At 45.6% G+C, this 18,238-nt stretch overlaps 1 protein-coding gene across 4 annotated transcripts in view; it reads right to left on the bottom strand.

Moving 5' to 3' along the window:
- The window catches only part of lpp (LIM domain containing preferred translocation partner in lipoma), a 519,001-nt gene that overhangs the window by 443,319 nt on the left and 57,444 nt on the right, over positions 1-18,238 (bottom strand). For all 4 annotated transcript variants that reach the window (XM_045697474.1, XM_045697472.1, XM_045697476.1 and 1 more), the window contains one exon: positions 15,254-15,342. The gene's annotated coding sequence lies outside the window, so the exon portion shown is untranslated. The remainder of the gene's footprint in view (positions 1-15,253; positions 15,343-18,238) is intronic.

The raw sequence follows: 18,238 nt of genomic DNA, 5'->3' as shown, positions 1-18,238 counted from the left end.
TGATATACATGACATCAGAGCTCGCCCTCTGTGCTTCACATCGCTGTACAGTAACATGATATACATGACATCAGAGCTCGCCCTCTGTGCTTCACATCGCTGTACAGTAACATGATATACATGACATCAGAGCTCGCCCTCTGTGCTTCACATCGCTGTACGGTAACATGATATACATGACATCAGAGCTCGCCCTCTGTGCTTCACATCGCTGTACGGTAACATGATATACATGACATCAGAGCTCGCCCTCTGTGCTTCACATCGCTGTACGGTAACATGATATACATGACATCAGATCTCGCCCTCTGTGCTTCACATCGCTGTACAGTAACATGATATATTTGTTGTTGTCTGAGTGACGGGGAATTGCTGTAAACTAAGCGGACACAAGCCAAACACCTGTGAGTCCAAATGGGCACTTTACATTTCCATATCATAAAACTCATGTCATTTACACTGTCAACGTTTATGATCACTATGTTAGATGTACAGTTACAAGATGACATGACGTTATACTCTGGGTTGATCTGAACAGAAGGAGTCTACGTTTGTTTATTGTGAAGATCATTTGCCGCAACACACCTGAATGACCTCAGGACTCCTTACTATGCGCACCGAAATTACAATCTGTTTCTCTGAAGGGGCCTTGTGAAAGCCTAACACTGTAAGATTGTATTTTATAACTTAGCTAGTCATGTTGGCAACAGAACAAGCTTTCAAATGATGCCAACCTGACCCGATAGTCTGCTTATTATTACGCACACCTGTAACCATCGTTACGCACACCAGCGCCTCATCAGACTCACCTGGACTCCATCACCTACCTTCCCCCTAACTGTCACTCCCTTTGGTTCTTCCTGCCTGATTTCCTTCCCCCTAACTGTCACTCCCTTTGGTTCTTCCTGCCTGATTTCCTTCCCCCTATCTGTCACTCCCTTTGGTTCTTCCTGCCTGATTACCTTCCCCCTATCTGTCACTCCCTTTGGTTCTTCCTGCCTGATTTCCTTCCCCCTATCTGTCACTCCCTTTGGTTCTTCCTGCCTGATTACCTTCCCCCTAACTGTCACTCCCTTTGGTTCTTCCTGCCTGATTTCCTTCCCCCTAACTGTCACTCCCTTTGGTTCTTCCTGCCTGATTTCCTTCCCCCTAACTGTCACTCCCTTTGGTTCTTCCTGCCTGATTTCCTTCCCCCTAACTGTCACTCCCTTTGGTTCTTCCTGCCTGATTTCCTTCCCCCTAACTGTCACTCCCTTTGGTTCTTCCTGCCTGATTTCCTTCCCCCTAACTGTCACTCCCTTTGGTTCTTCCTGCCTGATTTCCTTCCCCCTAACTGTCACTCCCTTTGGTTCTTCCTGCCTGATTTCCTTCCCCCTATCTGTCACTCCCTTTGGTTCTTCCTGCCTGATTTCCTTCCCCCTAACTGTCACTCCCTTTGGTTCTTCCTGCCTGATTTCCTTCCCCCTAACTGTCACTCCCTTTGGTTCTTCCTGCCTGATTTCCTTCCCCTAACTGTCACTCCCTTTGGTTCTTCCTGCCTGATTTCCTTCCCCCTATCTGTCACTCCCTTTGGTTCTTCCTGCCTGATTTCCTTCCCCCTAACTGTCACTCCCTTTGGTTCTTCCTGCCTGATTTCCTTCCCCCTAACTGTCACTCCCTTTGGTTCTTCCTGCCTGATTTCCTTCCCCCTAACTGTCACTCCCTTTGGTTCTTCCTGCCTGATTTCCTTCCCCCTAACTGTCACTCCCTTTGGTTCTTCCTGCCTGATTTCCTTCCCCTAAACTGTCACTCCCTTTGGTTCTTCCTGCCTGATTTCCTTCCCCCTATCTGTCACTCCCTTTGGTTCTTCCTGCCTGATTTCCTTCCCCCTAACTGTCACTCCCTTTGGTTCTTCCTGCCTGATTTCCTTCCCCCTAACTGTCACTCCCTTTGGTTCTTCCTGCCTGATTTCCTTCCCCCTAACTGTCACTCCCTTTGGTTCTTCCTGCCTGATTTCCTTCCCCCTAACTGTCACTCCCTTTGGTTCTTCCTGCCTGATTTCCTTCCCCCTAACTGTCACTCCCTTTGGTTCTTCCTGCCTGATTTCCTTCCCCCTAACTGTCACTCCCTTTGGTTCTTCCTGCCTGATTTCCTTCCCCCTAACTGTCACTCCCTTTGGTTCTTCCTGCCTGATTTCCTTCCCCCTAACTGTCACTCCCTTTGGTTCTTTCTGCCTGATTTCCTTCCCCCTAACTGTCACTCCCTTTGGTTCTTCCTGCCTGATTTCCTTCCCCCTAACTGTCACTCCCTTTGGTTCTTCCTGCCTGATTTCCTTCCCCCCTAACTGTCACTCCCTTTGGTTCTTCCTGCCTGATTTCCTTCCCCCTAACTGTCACTCCCTTTGGTTCTTCCTGCCTGATTTCCTTCCCCCTAACTGTCACTCCCTTTGGTTCTTCCTGCCTGATTTCCTTCCCCCCTAACTGTCACTCCCTTTGGTTCTTCCTGCCTGATTTCCTTCCCCCTAACTGTCACTCCCTTTGGTTCTTCCTGCCTGATTTCCTTCCCCCTATCTGTCACTCCCTTTGGTTCTTCCTGCCTGATTTCCTTCCCCCTATCTGTCACTCCCTTTGGTTCTTCCTGCCTGATTTCCTTCCCCCTAACTGTCACTCCCTTTGGTTCTTCCTGCCTGATTTTCTTCCCCCTAACTGTCACTCCCTTTGGTTCTTCCTGCCTGATTTCCTTCCCCCTAACTGTCACTCCCTTTGGTTCTTCCTGCCTGATTTCCTTCCCCCTAACTGTCACTCCCTTTGGTTCTTCCTGCCTGATTACCTTCCCCCTAACTGTCACTCCCTTTGGTTCTTCCTGCCTGATTTCCTTCCCCCTAACTGTCACTCCCTTTGGTTCTTCCTGCCTGATTACCTTCCCCCTATCTGTCACTCCCTTTGGTTCTTTCCCCAGGCGTTATTGACACTGTTTGTCTTCCATGTCTGTACGCAACTCGTGTTTCTTGTTTTGTTCCATGTTTCATTTATTTATTAAATTATTCACTCCCTGTACTGGTTTCCCGACTCCCAGCGTGCACATTACAGCTACCATGGTTATGCATTTCATATTTCATTTTAAAGTACTGAACCTCTGTGTAAACGTTAGCCATCCGCTGTGGTGTCTGTGAACCAGTTTGATTAGTGATGGAGAGCTCCTGAAAACAGCTTGTCATTGGCTTCTAATTAATAAAGCCTCCCCATCCTGATCCAAAGGTCCTAAAATAAAGCCACAGTCTGGCTAGTGAGAACAGAACAGGAAGGAGTAGCTACTAGTGAGAACAGAACAGGAAGGTGTAGTTACTAGTGAGAACAGAACAGGAAGGTGTAGCTACTAGTGAGAACAGAACAGGAAGGTGTAGTTACAGTCTGGCTAGTGAGAACAGAACAGGAAGGAGTAGCTACTAGTGAGAACAGAACAGGAAGGTGTAGTTACAGTCTGGCTAGTGAGAACAGAACAGGAAGGAGTAGCTACTAGTGAGAACAGAACAGGAAGGTGTAGTTACAGTCTGGCTAGTGAGAACAGAACAGGAAGGAGTAGCTACTAGTGAGAACAGAACAGGAAGGAGTAGTTACAGTCTGGCTAGTGAGAACAGAACAGGAAGGAGTAGCTACTAGTGAGAACAGAACAGGAAGGTGTAGTTACAGTCTGGCTAGTGAGAACAGAACAGGAAGGAGTAGCTACTAGTGAGAACAGAACAGGAAGGTGTAGTTACAGTCTGGCTAGTGAGAACAGAACAGGAAGGTGTAGTTACTAGTGAGAACAGAACAGGAAGGTGTAGTTACTAGTGAGAACAGAACAGGAAGGTGTAGTTACTAGTGAGAACAGAACAGGAAGGTGTAGTTACTAGTGAGAACAGAACAGGAAGGTGTAGCTACTAGTGAGAACAGAACAGGAAGGTGTAGTTACTAGTGAGAACAGAACAGGAAGGTGTAGTTACTAGTGAGAACAGAACAGGAAGGTGTAGTTACTAGTGAGAACAGAACAGGAAGGTGTAGTTACTAGTGAGAACAGAACAGGAAGGTGTAGTTACTAGTGAGAACAGAACAGGAAGGTGTAGTTACTAGTGAGAACAGAACAGGAAGGTGTAGTTACTAGTGAGAACAGAACAGGAAGGTGTAGTTACTAGTGAGAACAGAACAGGAAGGTGTAGTTACTAGTGAGAACAGAACAGGAAGGTGTAGTTACTGTCTGGCTAGTGAGAACAGAACAGGAAGGAGTAGCTACTAGTGAGAACAGAACAGGAAGGTGTAGTTACAGTCTGACTAGTGAGAACAGAACAGGAAGGAGTAGCTACTAGTGAGAACAGAACAGGAAGGTGTAGTTACTGTCTGGCTAGTGAGAACAGAACAGGAAGGTGTAGCTACTAGTGAGAACAGAACAGGAAGGTGTAGTTACAGTCTGGCTAGTGAGAACAGAACAGGAAGGAGTAGCTACTAGTGAGAACAGAACAGGAAGGTGTAGTTACAGTCTGGCTAGTGAGAAAAGAACAGGAAGGAGTAGCTACTAGTGAGAACAGAACAGGAAGGTGTAGTTACAGTCTGGCTAGTGAGAACAGAACAGGAAGGAGTAGCTACTAGTGAGAACAGAACAGGAAGGTGTAGTTACTAGTGAGAACAGAACAGGAAGGTGTAGTTACTAGTGAGAACAGAACAGGAAGGTGTAGTTACAGTCTGGCTAGTGAGAACAGAACAGGAAGGAGTAGCTACTAGTGAGAACAGAACAGGAAGGTGTAGTTACAGTCTGGCTAGTGAGAACAGAACAGGAAGGTGTAGTTACAGTCTGGCTAGTGAGAACAGAACAGGAAGGAGTAGCTACTAGTGAGAACAGAACAGGAAGGTGTAGTTACTAGTGAGAACAGAACAGGAAGGTGTAGTTACTGTCTGGCTAGTGAGAACAGAACAGGAAGGTGTAGTTACTGTCTGGCTAGTGAGAACAGAACAGGAAGGTGTAGTTACTGTCTGGCTAGTGAGAACAGAACAGGAAGGTGTAGATACACAGAAGTGTCTGCATAAAGAAGTCCCTTGCTAATGCTAAGCCTCCATAAGTAATACAGAAGTGACTTGCTAATGCTAAGCCTCCATAAGTAATAAAGAAGTCCCTTGCTAATGCTAAGCCTCCATAAGTAATACAGAAGTGACTTGCTAATGCTAAGCCTCCATAAGTAATACAGAAGTGACTTGCTAATGCTAAGCCTCCATAAGTAATACAGAAGTGACTTGCTAATGCTAAGCCTCCATAAGTAATAAAGAAGTCCCTTGCTAATGCTAAGCCTCCATAAGTAATACAGAAGTGACTTGCTAATGCTAAGCCTCCATAAGTAATACAGAAGTGACTTGCTAATGCTAAGCATCCATAAGTAATACAGAAGTGACTTGCTAATGCTAAGCCTCCATAAGTAATAAAGAAGTCCCTTGCTAATGCTAAGCCTCCATAAGTAATACAGAAGTCACTTGCTAATGCTAAGCATCCATAAGTAATACAGAAGTCCCTTGCTAATGCTAAGCCTCCATAAGTAAAACAGACTGTATTAGATTTAGGACTGCATTAGATTTAGGACTGTATTAGGTTCAGTACTGTATTAGATTCAGTACTGTATTAGATTCAGGGATTACAGGTGTGTATGTGGTGTTAAATCTACTCTGTGGGAGATATTGTTGTAAGATACTGTACGTACTTTAAGAGACGGAGTGAGAATCGTTTGCTGTAAGAACGAACGAGACGGGGCAACCGTCGTTTTCCAAAAAGGTGTGGGCTTTCTGAACCTTTTCACAGGTATCGAGCATTACCCTTTCACTTGCACGCCTTCGCAGCTTATCCTCGGTTTCCACAATGAACGCTGGCTACACATCCACAATCCACCCCCCTGTTACAAACTTCTTGTAAAGGGTTTTGGCTGGAGAACGTAATCCTTACTACCCCCCCCGTTGGCACGGCAGAATGAAATCTACCCATCAATAACACTGTGTTTAGAGAATACACACACTGCCCTGCCACTTCCCTTAAAGAACCCCTTAAGTATAACCTGTGAAGGAAGATCAAAATACATGAATGACAAAACTAAAGCTTATGAAAAAAAAACTGGGCTTTCTATATACTTGAGCAGCTACAATTTAAAAAGGTATTAGTTTCACAATTCAATTGTGTCCAAATGGTCCTGATTTGGGTCTCAGTCCTGTTGAATAGAGGAGCAGAAACGGAGCCAGCCAGGCATCCTAATAGCAGTAGAAGCTCTTAGTCTTAACTCACAGGCACAACTACAGGTTTCAATCACAGGCTTCAGTCACAGGCTTCAGCTACGGGCTTCAGCTACGGGCTTCAGCTACGGGCTTCAGCTACGGGCTACAGCTACGGGCTACAGCTACGGGCTTCAGCTACGGGCTTCAGCTACAGGCTACAGCTATGGCTACAGCTACAGGCTTCAGGTACAGGCATGGCTACAGCTACAGGCTTCAGCTACAGGTTTCAGCTACAGGTTTCAGCTACAGGTTTCAGCTACAGACTTCAGGCACAGCTACATGTTTCAGCTACGGGCTTCAGCTACAGGTTTCAGCTACGGGCTTCAGCTACAGGCTTCAGCTACAGGCTTCAGCTACAGGCTTCAGCTACAGGCTTCAGCTATGGCTACAGCAACGGGCTTCAGCTACGGGCTTCAGCTACAGGTTTCAGCTACGGGCTTCAGCTACGGGCTTCAGCTACAGGCTACAGCTACAGGCTACAGCTACAGGCTACAGCTACAGGCTACAGCTACAGGCTTCAGCTACAGGCTTCAGCTATGGCTACAGCAACGGGCTACAGCTACTGGCTTCAGCTGCAGGCTACAGCTACAGGCTACAGCTGCAGGCTTCAGCTGCAGGCTTCAGCTGCAGGTACAGGCACAGCTACAGGCTTCAGCTACAGGCTTCAGCTACAGGCTACAGCTACAGGCTTCAGCTATGGCTTCAGCTACGGTTTCAGCTATGGCTACAGCTACAGACTTCAGCTACAGGCTTCAGGCACAGCTACAGGTTTCAGCTATGGGCTTCAGCTACGGGCTTCAGCTACGGGCTTCAGCTACGGGCTTCAGCTACGGGCTTCAGGTACAGGTTTCAGCTACAGGCTTCAGCTACAGGCTTCAGCTACAGGCTTCAGGTACAGGCTTCAGCTATGGCTACAGCTACAGGCTTCAGCTACAGGTTTCAGCTATGGCTACAGCTACAGACTTCAGCTACAGGCTTCAGGCACAGCTACAGGTTTCAGCTACGGGCTTCAGCTATGGCTACAGCAACGGGCTACAGCTACAGGCTTCAGCTACAGGCTTCAGCTGCAGGCTTCAGCTGCAGGTACAGGTACAGGCACAGCTACAGGCTTCAGCTACAGGCTACAGCTACAGGTTTCAGCTACAGGCTTCAGCTACGGTTTCAGCTATGGCTACAGCTACAGACTTCAGCTATGGCTACAGCTACAGGCTTCAGCTACAGGCTGCAGCTACAGGCTGCAGCTACAGGCTGCAGCTACGGGTTTCAGCTACGGGTTTCAGCTACGGGTTTCAGCTACGGGTTTCAGCTACGGGTTTTAGCTACGGGTTTCAGCAACGGGTTTCAGCAACGGGCTTCAGCTACAGGCTTCAGCTACAGGCTTCAGCTACAGGCTTCAGCTACAGGCTTCAGCTATGGCTACAGCCCTCTATAGGCCCTTCTGCATTCTTCAGCCCCTCAACTGCAAGTCCACAGACACATGACAATGATCAGTTACATAACTATGATGTCAACCAGACTATAATGTTTTAACACATAAGCACCGTAAGCCTAGGAGTTAGTCTCTAAAACACTCAGACAAAATACAAACGCTGCAAAACAAATGCACTTCTAAAAAATATATAGCTTCGTTATAAAATATATAAATGTTAAAAAGTGTAGAAAGGTGTAGAAAATCTATACAGACGTCTGGTTATTTTCCTCGCTGTGTATTTTATTGAATAGTGGCCCTAAATCAACTGTGAAGGTGTTTTTAATCCCTCGGCAGTCAAAAGTGTTTTTCTTTAGCGGAGGGATTTCTTACAGTTTGTTTTGACAACATATTGCAGCTTGCAGTCACTCTTCACTCCGGCTGCTTCATTTAAAAATACAAAAAAGACTCCTGAAAGGCCCAGTCTTTTTCATAGAAGACAGAGGGAGTTATAAACGGCAGGCGATTGTGTAAATCCCGAAATTTGACACATTTAGTCATCAATGATTCAATCTAGTAGATCATTTATTTAAGAAGGTATCAAATCTCTATTTTAGTTTAAAAAAAGAAAAGAAGTGCTCAAATCCTGTCTGGGCACCTGGCACCAGCACCAGCATCAGCACCAGCATCAGCATCAGCATCAGCATCAGCATCAGCACCAGCATCAGCACCAGCATCAGCATCAGCATCAGCATCAGCACCAGCATCAGCATCAGCATCAGCACCAGCATCCTAAAGTCCTGGGATAATTGCTGGGAAGCCATGGAAGCTGAAAAGCTCAAGCCCTATTGGTCAACCCAGCGGAGACTCAGGCCCTGATTCGCTAGCCCAGACCAGAAGTTGATCGATTGGTTAGTGTTTTTTATCTGTTCTGATCACGCCTTCACTGCAGAACTCTGACCCTCACCGACACGGGATAAAACTAAAACGGAGATATAAAGTACAAAACCCTTTACTACTTGTTGTTGTACTGCTGTAGGGTTTTACAATTGACTGAAGGTATTATCCTGTTTATCTCTTTCCCTTAGATAGGCTTAGACCACTCACAGATCTGTAATCCACCCATCCATCCATCCATCCCCATCCAAGTCTACTCTACTCAGGGCCGTCCCTATCTATGCATCTATAAGTCTACTCAGCTCAGGGTATCCTGTCCTCCCCTATCTATGTATCAATAAGTCAGTAATCAATAATTGTAACGGCGCTAGCTCATTATGATGGCACTCTCACAAAGACATTACCCTACACACAAAGGACAACCCACTGGCAGCAGCCCACCCTTACAGTAGTGAGTCATTTAACAGACTCTCTGATCCAGAGAGACTTACAGTAGTGAGTCATTTAACAGACTCTCTGATCCAGAGAGACTTACAGTAGTGAGTCATTTAACAGACTCTCTTATTCCGCCTATGGGTATCGAACCCACAACCCTGCCGTTGCAAGCGCCATGCTCTACCACCTGAGCCACACGGGACTACCTGGAACTCTCAGCGTATGTAGGGGGTGTTAAGACACATGTCCATAATAATAAAGTATCTACTATATTCTGGATCGCTCCGGTCTAGCTAGCTAGCTATATATAGCTATATATATATATATATATATATATATAGGGTGTTAAGACACATGTCCATAATAATAAAGTATGTAGTATATTCTGGATCGCTCCGGTCTCATCCTCTACGCTGATGGCCAGAGTGTTAGAGCTGATGATATACCAATATTACCAGCAGAGGTTGACGGCAACAGGGTAGGGTATGAGACACTAGAGAGCATCGATGTGGCAATGAGAAACATGGACATGAATAGTAGATTTCATAGGAAGTGTAGATCATTTAGAAAACGTAATGTCCTCATTTATTTCCTCATCTCCTATAGCTTGTTATTTCCTGTTGACTGCCACATCTGTCCTGACGTTTAGTCTTGCCATAACAAAAGAGGTTTTGAATACTTATTGACTCAAGACATTTCAGCTTTTCATTTTGTATTTATTTGTAAACATTTCTAAAAACATAATTCCACTTTGACATTATGAGGTATTGTGTGTAGACCAGTGACAAAAGAAAAAAAAAAATCGCAATTGAATCAATTTTTAAATTCATGCGGACAAGATACTCTTATTTCCGGAGCCCATATCACAGCCAAGATCTTATTTTATAGTAAAAACATGATGTAATATAACAGAATAAAAGAGAACAGAACAAAGCAAAGTGATTCACATCTCGCGTCTGGAACAGTTACTCTCACAGAGTGATCATTGACGAGTCCCGCCGGAGGTTGGCACCCTCGGGTTCGTGAGCGTCTCATCTTTCCATAGAGGGGTCGTAATAGTTTGTAGGCCAAACCGTTCAGACTCTACAGACGAATTTGTAAGAATAACAATTTTTGGGACGTCTCATGGTCTGACAAACTCAGTTCTAGCTCTATCAGATGTGGAAGTGGTGGATTGAGGCCCATCTAATGCTAAAAAAAATCTGATATCTCTTGGTTAAACTGGCAGATTCTGATGGGGATTTTTGCTAATTAGATTTCTGCAGAGGCGCGGGCAATGATTCTAGGTTAAACACCAAATAGACCAAGGGGGATATTCATACAGTGTCTCAGAGTGCTGATTTAGGGTCCGTTTTGGCCTTTTAGGTCACAATGAGACAGAGAGAGAGAGACAGAGAGACAGAGAGACAGAGAGACAGAGAGAGAGAGAGAGAGAGACAGAGAGACAGAGAGACAGAGAGACAGAGACAGAAACATGCAGAGATACAGAGAGAGAGAGTCAGAGAGAGACAGAGACAGAGAGACAGAAACATGCAGAGATACAGAGAGAGAGCAAATAAAAGACTAACACGTCTCACATCGAGATATCAGCCCATATCTGACTATCCCAACGTGACTGAGGCCCTGAAGCGTCTTGTTTCTGTTTCAGATGACCAGTGAGATGGAATATAACCGCAACACAGAGAGAGTAGAGAGAGAGAGAGACATGCCCTAAAAAACAAATACTTTCAGGCATCTGTCATCTTGCTGCACCACGAGCTATGCTGCACTGAAACATCTAATCATACAGTAATATAGAATTACAATCAGGCCACAGTGAGGAGAGGAGAGGAGAGGTGGGGAGAGGAGAGGAGAGAAGAGGAGGAGAGGAGAGGAGAGGTGGGGAGAGGAGAGAAGAGAAGAGGAGGAGAGGAGAGGTGGGGAGAGGAGAGAAGAGAGGAGAGGAGAGGAGAGGAGAGGAGAGGAGAGGAGAAGAGAAGAGAAGAGAAGAGAAGAGAAGAGAAGAGAAGAGAAGAGAAGAGAAGAGAAGAGAAGAGAAGAGAAGAGAAGAGAAGAGAAGAGAAGAGAAGAGAAGAGAAGAGAAGAGAAGAGAAGAGAAGAGAAGAGAAGAGAAGAGAAGAGAAGAGAAGAGAAGAGAAGAGGAGAGGAGAGGAGAGGAGAGGAGAGGAGAGGAGAGGAGAGGAGAGGAGAGGAGAGGAGAGGAGAGGAGAGGAGAGGAGAGGAGAGGAGAGGAGAGGGGCACTGTGTGAGTCAAAAGAGGAAGTAGGACTATTGGGGTGGTTTTTGGTACGATTCATATTCAGAAAAATAGACTGACTGAGTCTCTTTCTCCCTCCCTCCCTTCCCTCCCTGAGAGAAGCAGAAGTTTATTAGAATAATAAAAAGCAGAGCTTGATTGAGGAGCACTACAGCTGGCGCAAACTCTTCTCAGACCAACTGTTTAATGCTGCTCATTCAGCAAATAACAAGTAACCCTGACCCACACAAGTTAGTCTTCAACCATCTGTCTCCACACACAACGAGAACGTCTTCTATTCATCAACACACAGAGGAACAGACCCTTAGTGTACTTCACTCCATCTGTGTCTATGGCCGTGTCACAAATGGCACCCTATTCCCTACTTTATTTAATGTTGTATTTATTTAACCTTTATTTAACCTTGATTTAACTAGGCAAGTCAGTTGGGAACAAATTCTTATTTAAAATGACGGCCTACCCCCGGTCAAACTCTTAACCCAGATGACGCTGGGACAATTGTTGTTCGCCGCCCTATCGGACTCCCAATCACGGCCGGATGTGATACAGCCTGGAATCGAACCAGGGTTTGTAGTGATGCCTCTAGCACTGAGATGCAGTGCCTAGGACCGCTGTGCCACTCGGGAGCCCTTAAAATGCATTACTTTTGACCGGAGCCCTATGAGTCCTATGAGTCCTATGGGAGTCCTATGGGAGTCCTATGAGAGTCCTATGAGAGTCCTATGAGAGTCCTATGAGCCCTATGAGAGTCCTATGAGAGTCCTATGAGCCCTATGAGTCCTATGGGAGTCCTATGAGCCCTATGAGTCCTATGAGCCCTATGGGAGTCCTATGAGCCCTATGAGTCCTATGAGTCCTATGAGAGTCCTATGGGAGTCCTATGAGCCCTATGGGAGTCCTATGAGCCCTATGGGAGTCCTATGAGCCCTATGAGTCCTATGGGAGTCCTATGGGAGTCCTATGGGAGTCCTATGGGAGTCCTATATGAGTCCTATGGGAGTCCTATGGGAGTCCTATGAGAGTCCTATGAGAGTCCTATGAGAGTCCTATGAGAGTCCTATGAGAGTCCTATGAGCCCTATGGGAGTCCTATGAGCCCTACGAGCCCTTATGGGAGTCCTATGAGCCCTATGGGAGTCCTATGAGCCCTATGGGAGTCCTATGAGCCCTATGGGAGTCCTATGAGCCCTATGGGAGTCCTATGAGCCCTATGGGAGTCCTATGAGCCCTATGGGAGTCCTATGAGCCCTATGGGAGTCCTATGAGCCCTATGGGAGTCCTATGAGCCCTATGGGGGTCCTATGAGTCCTATGGGAGTCCTATGAGCCCTGGTCAAAAGTAGTGCACTACATGGTGAATATAGTTGTATTTGAAATGCACGTTATGTCTGTAAACAAACACATCCACCCGGAGGTACGTAGCATACCGATTCAACGCTCCAGATTGCAGTCTGGTTATCTCTGGATATTCTCCAGGCCGTAACGACGCTTGGTTACCTACACTACCTTCACGTAGGGGTTCAAGCAGGAGAAAGTCTGGTAGTAAAACACTACAAGGCTGCAGGGCCTTCATTATGAAGAGGATTTGTTCTGGGTTGATGAATCGTAATGCCAGATCAATCACAGAGAGTGAAAAGTAATTATGAATCTGAGGTCTAAGGGCATATGAAAGTAGATCAGGCTTCTCTGTCTGTCCTGTCCTCTGCTGTTTCTGCCTGGTAGAGATGGGGTGTTGGTCTCCCAAACAAGCCATGACTAAAAACACCCCTGTGACTATCTGGCTGCTTAATCAATTAGAGCCAGAAGCATCTAGTGCTATCAAAACATGTTAGATGTGGCTGGTAGAAGAGAGCAGGAGCGTTCTCTCCCTCTCTCTCTCCCTCTCTCTCCGTCTCTCCCTCTCTCTCCGTCTCTCCCTCTCTCTCCGTCTCTCGCTCCGTCTCTCTCCCTCTCTCTCCCTCTCTCCGTCTCTCTCCGTCTCTCTCCGTCTCTCTCCGTCTCTCTCCGTCTCTCTCCGTCTGTCTCCGTCTGTCTCCGTCTGTCTCTCCCTCTCTCTCCCTCTCTCTCCCTCTCTCTCCGGCTCTGTCTCCGTCGCTCTGTCTCCGTCGCTCTCTCCCTCCCTCTGTCTCCGTCTCTCTCTCCGTCTCTCTCTCCGTCTCTCTCTCTCTCTCTCTCTCTCCGTCCCTCTCTCTCTCTCTCTCCCTCTCTCTCTCTCTCTCTCTCTCCCTCTCCCTCCCTCTCCCCGTCTCTCTCTCCCCGTCTCCGTCTCCCTCTCCCCGTCTCCGTCTCCCTCTCCCCGTCTCCGTCTCCCTCTCCCCGTCTCCGTCTCCCTCTCCCTCTCCGTCTCCCTCTCCGTCTCCCTCTCCGTCTCCCTCTCCCTCTCCCTCTCCGTCTCCCTCTCCGTCTCCCTCTCCCTCTCCGTCTCCCTCTCCGTCTCCCTCTCCGTCTCCCTCTCCGTCTCCCTCTCCGTCTCCCTCTCCGTCTCCCTCTCCGTCTCCCTCTCCCTCTCCGTCTCCGTCTCCCTCTCCGTCTCCCTCTCCCTCTCCCTCTCCGTCTCTCTCTCCCTCTCCGTCTCTCTCTCCCTCTCCGTCTCTCTCCGTCTCTCTCTCTCTCCGTCTCCCTCTCTATCTCTCTCTCTCTCTTTCTCCATCTCTCTCCGTCTCTCCATCTCTCTCTCTCTCTCTTTCTCCATCTGTCTCTCTCTTTCTCCATCTGTCTCTCTCTCTTTCTCCATCTGTCTCTCTCTCTTTCTCCATCTCTGTCTCTCTCTCTTTCTCCATCTGTCTCTCTCTCTCTTTCTCCGTCTCTCTCTCTCTTTCTCCATCTGTCTCTCTCTCTCTCTTTCTCTCTCTCTCTTTCTCCGTCTCTCTCTCTCCGTCTCTCTCTCTTTCTCCATCTCTGTCTCTCTCTCTCCATGTCTGTCTCTCTCTTTTCCTCTCTCCATCTGTCTCTCTTTTCCTCTCTCTCTCCCGGTCTCTCTCTTTTCCTCTCTCCATCTCTGTCTCTCTCTTTTCCTCTCCCTCTCCCTCTCTCCGACTCTTATTAAACTGAAACAATAGCTAACAAGTGATTAAATATTGAGAAACAGAAATAGCCAACATGATCTGCCTGATACTTTAATGAATATGAATTGCATAACTACTGTAGCGATCGATGATGTATTTTATGTTATTATGACAGTATGTGTATGCCTGCTGTCTCCTAGTCTTTTCTCTCCTTATTTAGAAACAATTACCCAGAATGCATCCACATGTCTCCTAAGTCACCATCTCTACATCTGCTAGACATATTAATATATTAAAACATCTCTAATAAGATAAAGCAAGTCTATCAATTTTCACATCCAGGTCTGCATCCCCAAACCCTAAAAATATGGTAGTGTACTATAAAGGGAATAGGGTGCTGATGGTAGTACTCATGGATTCATCTCTGTACCTCATTTTATGACTACTCCTCTATGGGCGTAGCCATTCTCAACGATTACACTATAATGGAACGAATTGAGGATGTATCATCCCAGAGGAAGGGAATGGAGAGAGGAGGGGAGCGTTAGGCGGTCGACTCTGGAGTCCTTATGTCATAAAGGGAACCTTCTGCCAGAGGAGAGGAGAGTTAGGGAGAGGAGAGGAGAGGTGGCGAGAGGAGAGGAGAGAAGAGGTGGCGAGAGGAGAGGAGAGAAGAGGTGGCGAGAGGAGAGAAGAGGTGGCGAGAGGAGAGGAGAGGAGAGAAGAGATGGCGAGAGGAGAGAAGAGATGGCGAGAGGAGAGGTGGGGAGAGAAGAGGAGAGGTGGGGAGAGAAGAGGTGGGGAGAGAAGAGGAGAGGAGAGGAGAGGTGGGGAGAGAAGAGGTGGGGAGAGAAGAGGAGAGGAGAGGAATATGACTTACCAGAATCTTCAATGCAGAGAGAGAGGAGAGAAGAGGTGGCGAGAGGAGAGGAGAGAAGAGGTGGCGAGAGGAGAGGAGAGGTGGGGAGAGGAGAGGAGAGGAATATGACTTACCAGATTCTTCAATGCAGAGAGAGAGGAGAGAAGCCAGACAGTCACAGTAACTACAGGATCACAGAGGGGCCAATCACAGGGTCAGACACCTTGACAGGCAGACAGAGAGACAATCAGACAGTCAAATAAACAGTCAATCAGATAAACTGTCAGATAAACAGTCAGTCAGATAAACAGACAGTCAGTCAGTGAGATAAACAGTCAGTCAGATAAACAGTCAGTCAGTCAGATAAACAGACAGTCAGTCAAACAGTCAGTCAGATAAAGTCAGTCAGTCAGATAAAGTCAGTCAGTCAGATAAAGTCAGTCAGTCAGTCAGATAAACAGTCAGTCAGTCAGATAAACAGTCAGTCAGTCAGATAAACAGACAGTCAGTCAGATAAACAGTCAGTCAGTCAGATAAACAGTCAGTCAGATAAACAAACTGATTTAGAAAGCCTATACACCTGTTATTAAAATAAAAATGTAAAAACATACACATTTATTTGCATTTTACCAAAACATTGTATCTTTCTTGAAATCGTCACAGAAGAAGACATTACTTACTACAGAATCTATAATTTCTATTACAGAAAGTTTCAATTCAAATAAAATACTTTCGACTGCATAGAAAGGATATCGTTGAGAAGGTGGTTTATTTTTGGTGCTGTTTGTCTACGTGTGCCCTATATCCTGTGTAGAAACTAAGTTAATAAATAAATATGATATTATAATATAATCCAGGTAGGTAAGTATGGGGATAGGGTGGGGGTGGACTAGCTTAGTGTCTCCAGGGCCCTGGGATATGTTCCCTCCCTGTTGAGGGACCCTTTTGTTCTCTGATAAATTAAGGTTGTCAGTTTCCCACGTTGCTATGTTGTGGGGTGTACTACAGGGAGCAGGAGACTCAACAACAACGGCCTTTTTTCTTGTTTTCTTTCCATTTTAGCTTTACTTTTTTGTTGTTGTTGTTGTGCACACACACACACACACACACACACACACACAGTACAGTAATTCAGAACTTTCCAATTCTAGCAGCAAACATAACGTGTGTAGTCTCTGGACCCATTCACCCCCAGAGCAGTATCTTACTATTGTTCTATTATATGAGACATTCAGAACAATAGTAATACCTTGAATTTCTCCAAACAGCACTAAAGTGATGAAACATATAGGTTCTCTACCTGCCCCAGAAAGGTTTCAGACAAATATCTCATTATTTGCTCATTTTGTTTTTTAGGAATTAAATTATGTTTATTTTTCTTTATTTTTTCTTTGAGCTGTATATTTTATACTGTGCTGAGCATTAATGTCCGTAGAATCCAAAACCAGAATCATTGTTATTGAGGCCAAGGGGGGAAAATTTAATGTTTGGACTTTTTTGGATTAAAATAAATATTGTGATCCGACCATTTTACATATAAAATGTATGAATGATTAGGAGACAGGTGTATGTTTCTTATATCAACACGGACTGTTCAAGTGGTCTCTGAGCAATAAAAAAAGAAGACAACTTGCCCTCAGTCTCCCCTATCTTATCTCGGATCACAAATTCAGATTATTTGGCAAAAAGATACATTTGGATTCAATACATAGTGTGTCTCTATGATAGTCAAATTCTTCACAAGCACAATCTGTGTGTGTCCTAAAAAGGAACATTATTCTCTATAGTACACTACCTTTTGACCAGAATAGAAACCCTTTGCTCAGAAGTAGTGCACTATAAAAAAAAAGGGACTAGGGTGCCATTTGAGACACATTCACTAAACTATTTTACTGGTCATACAAATAAATATTTTGTGTATTTGCATATTTATCTGAGGATGAAGAAGAGACAGTGTGGCCATTTTTAGAAACTGCCAAAAGGATGCAAATATCATTACCAGCTCAGACATGTGTAAAGTGATTACATCCAACAGTCCATCATTATCATCAACAACGATAATTCTATCATTTACTATGTAGGCCTACATCATGACAAAGCATCTTTAAAATAGGGGACTTCCAATGCAACAGTATACCAACGCAGAACTTATTGAAAAAAAATTCAATTAGACATATTTTAATTTGTATAAAGTGGTAACCACTTTATACAAATTAAAATATGTCTAATTTTACATTTTGCAATAAGTTCTGCGTTGGAATACAAAAACAGTTGTCCTGTAGTGTTTTTTGGAAGTCATTCATCATTGGCAGTAAATATAATTCTATATTGACCACGTTGTAACGTAGCGTCACTAAACAGGAGAGCTCCAATGCAACTCAGGAAAGCATTCAAAAACAAAATATGATGAAAAAAGTAACCTCAGATCGTGACGAACACTGTGATGATGAAGGGTGAACCAAGTTATCATGGCAACTGATCTGAACAGAGAACAGGTGAAATATAATCCATCCATCACAACTTTCCTCAAAATGATATTTTCCCAGCAGCCATCAGAAAAGGAAATAAGCAAGTTTTGAAAATCTAACGTATCAAACTGTCTGCTGGAGGTGAAATACAGCTCAAACGCATCTAGCCAAAGGGAGCCCAGAGCCAGGGCCAAGTTTACAAGGCTGCATCTCAAATGGCACCCTATTCCCTATGTAGTGCACTACTTTTGACCAGGACTCATAGGGAGTAGGGTGCCATTTTGGACACAGCCCAAAGCGACGACTACAACTTCAGCCTCTTCAGCTACCACAACTCACTTACGTAATCATTTTAATAATCGTTATCATTAGAATAAAATTATACCGTACCAGGCGATTTCTTTCCAATGTAGCTACAGCCATCCAGGACCTCTATACCAGGCGGTGTCAGCAGTACCCCTATACCAGGCGGTGTCAGCAGTACCCCTATACCAGGCGGTGTCAGCAGTACCCCTATACCAGGCGGTGTCAGCAGTACCCCTATACCAGGCGGAGTCAGAGGAAGGCCCACAAAACTGACTCCAGTAACCAAAGTCATAGACTTTTCTCTCGCACGGCAAGCGGTACCGGAGCGCCAAGTCTAGGTCCAAA

Source organism: Salmo salar, chromosome ssa16, assembly GCF_905237065.1.
Source record: "Salmo salar chromosome ssa16, Ssal_v3.1, whole genome shotgun sequence".
In the NCBI taxonomy this organism is placed as follows: Eukaryota; Metazoa; Chordata; class Actinopteri; order Salmoniformes; family Salmonidae; genus Salmo; species Salmo salar.
Note: the sequence above shows the minus strand (reverse complement) of the source record. Positions and strands in the feature narration are given on the sequence as shown.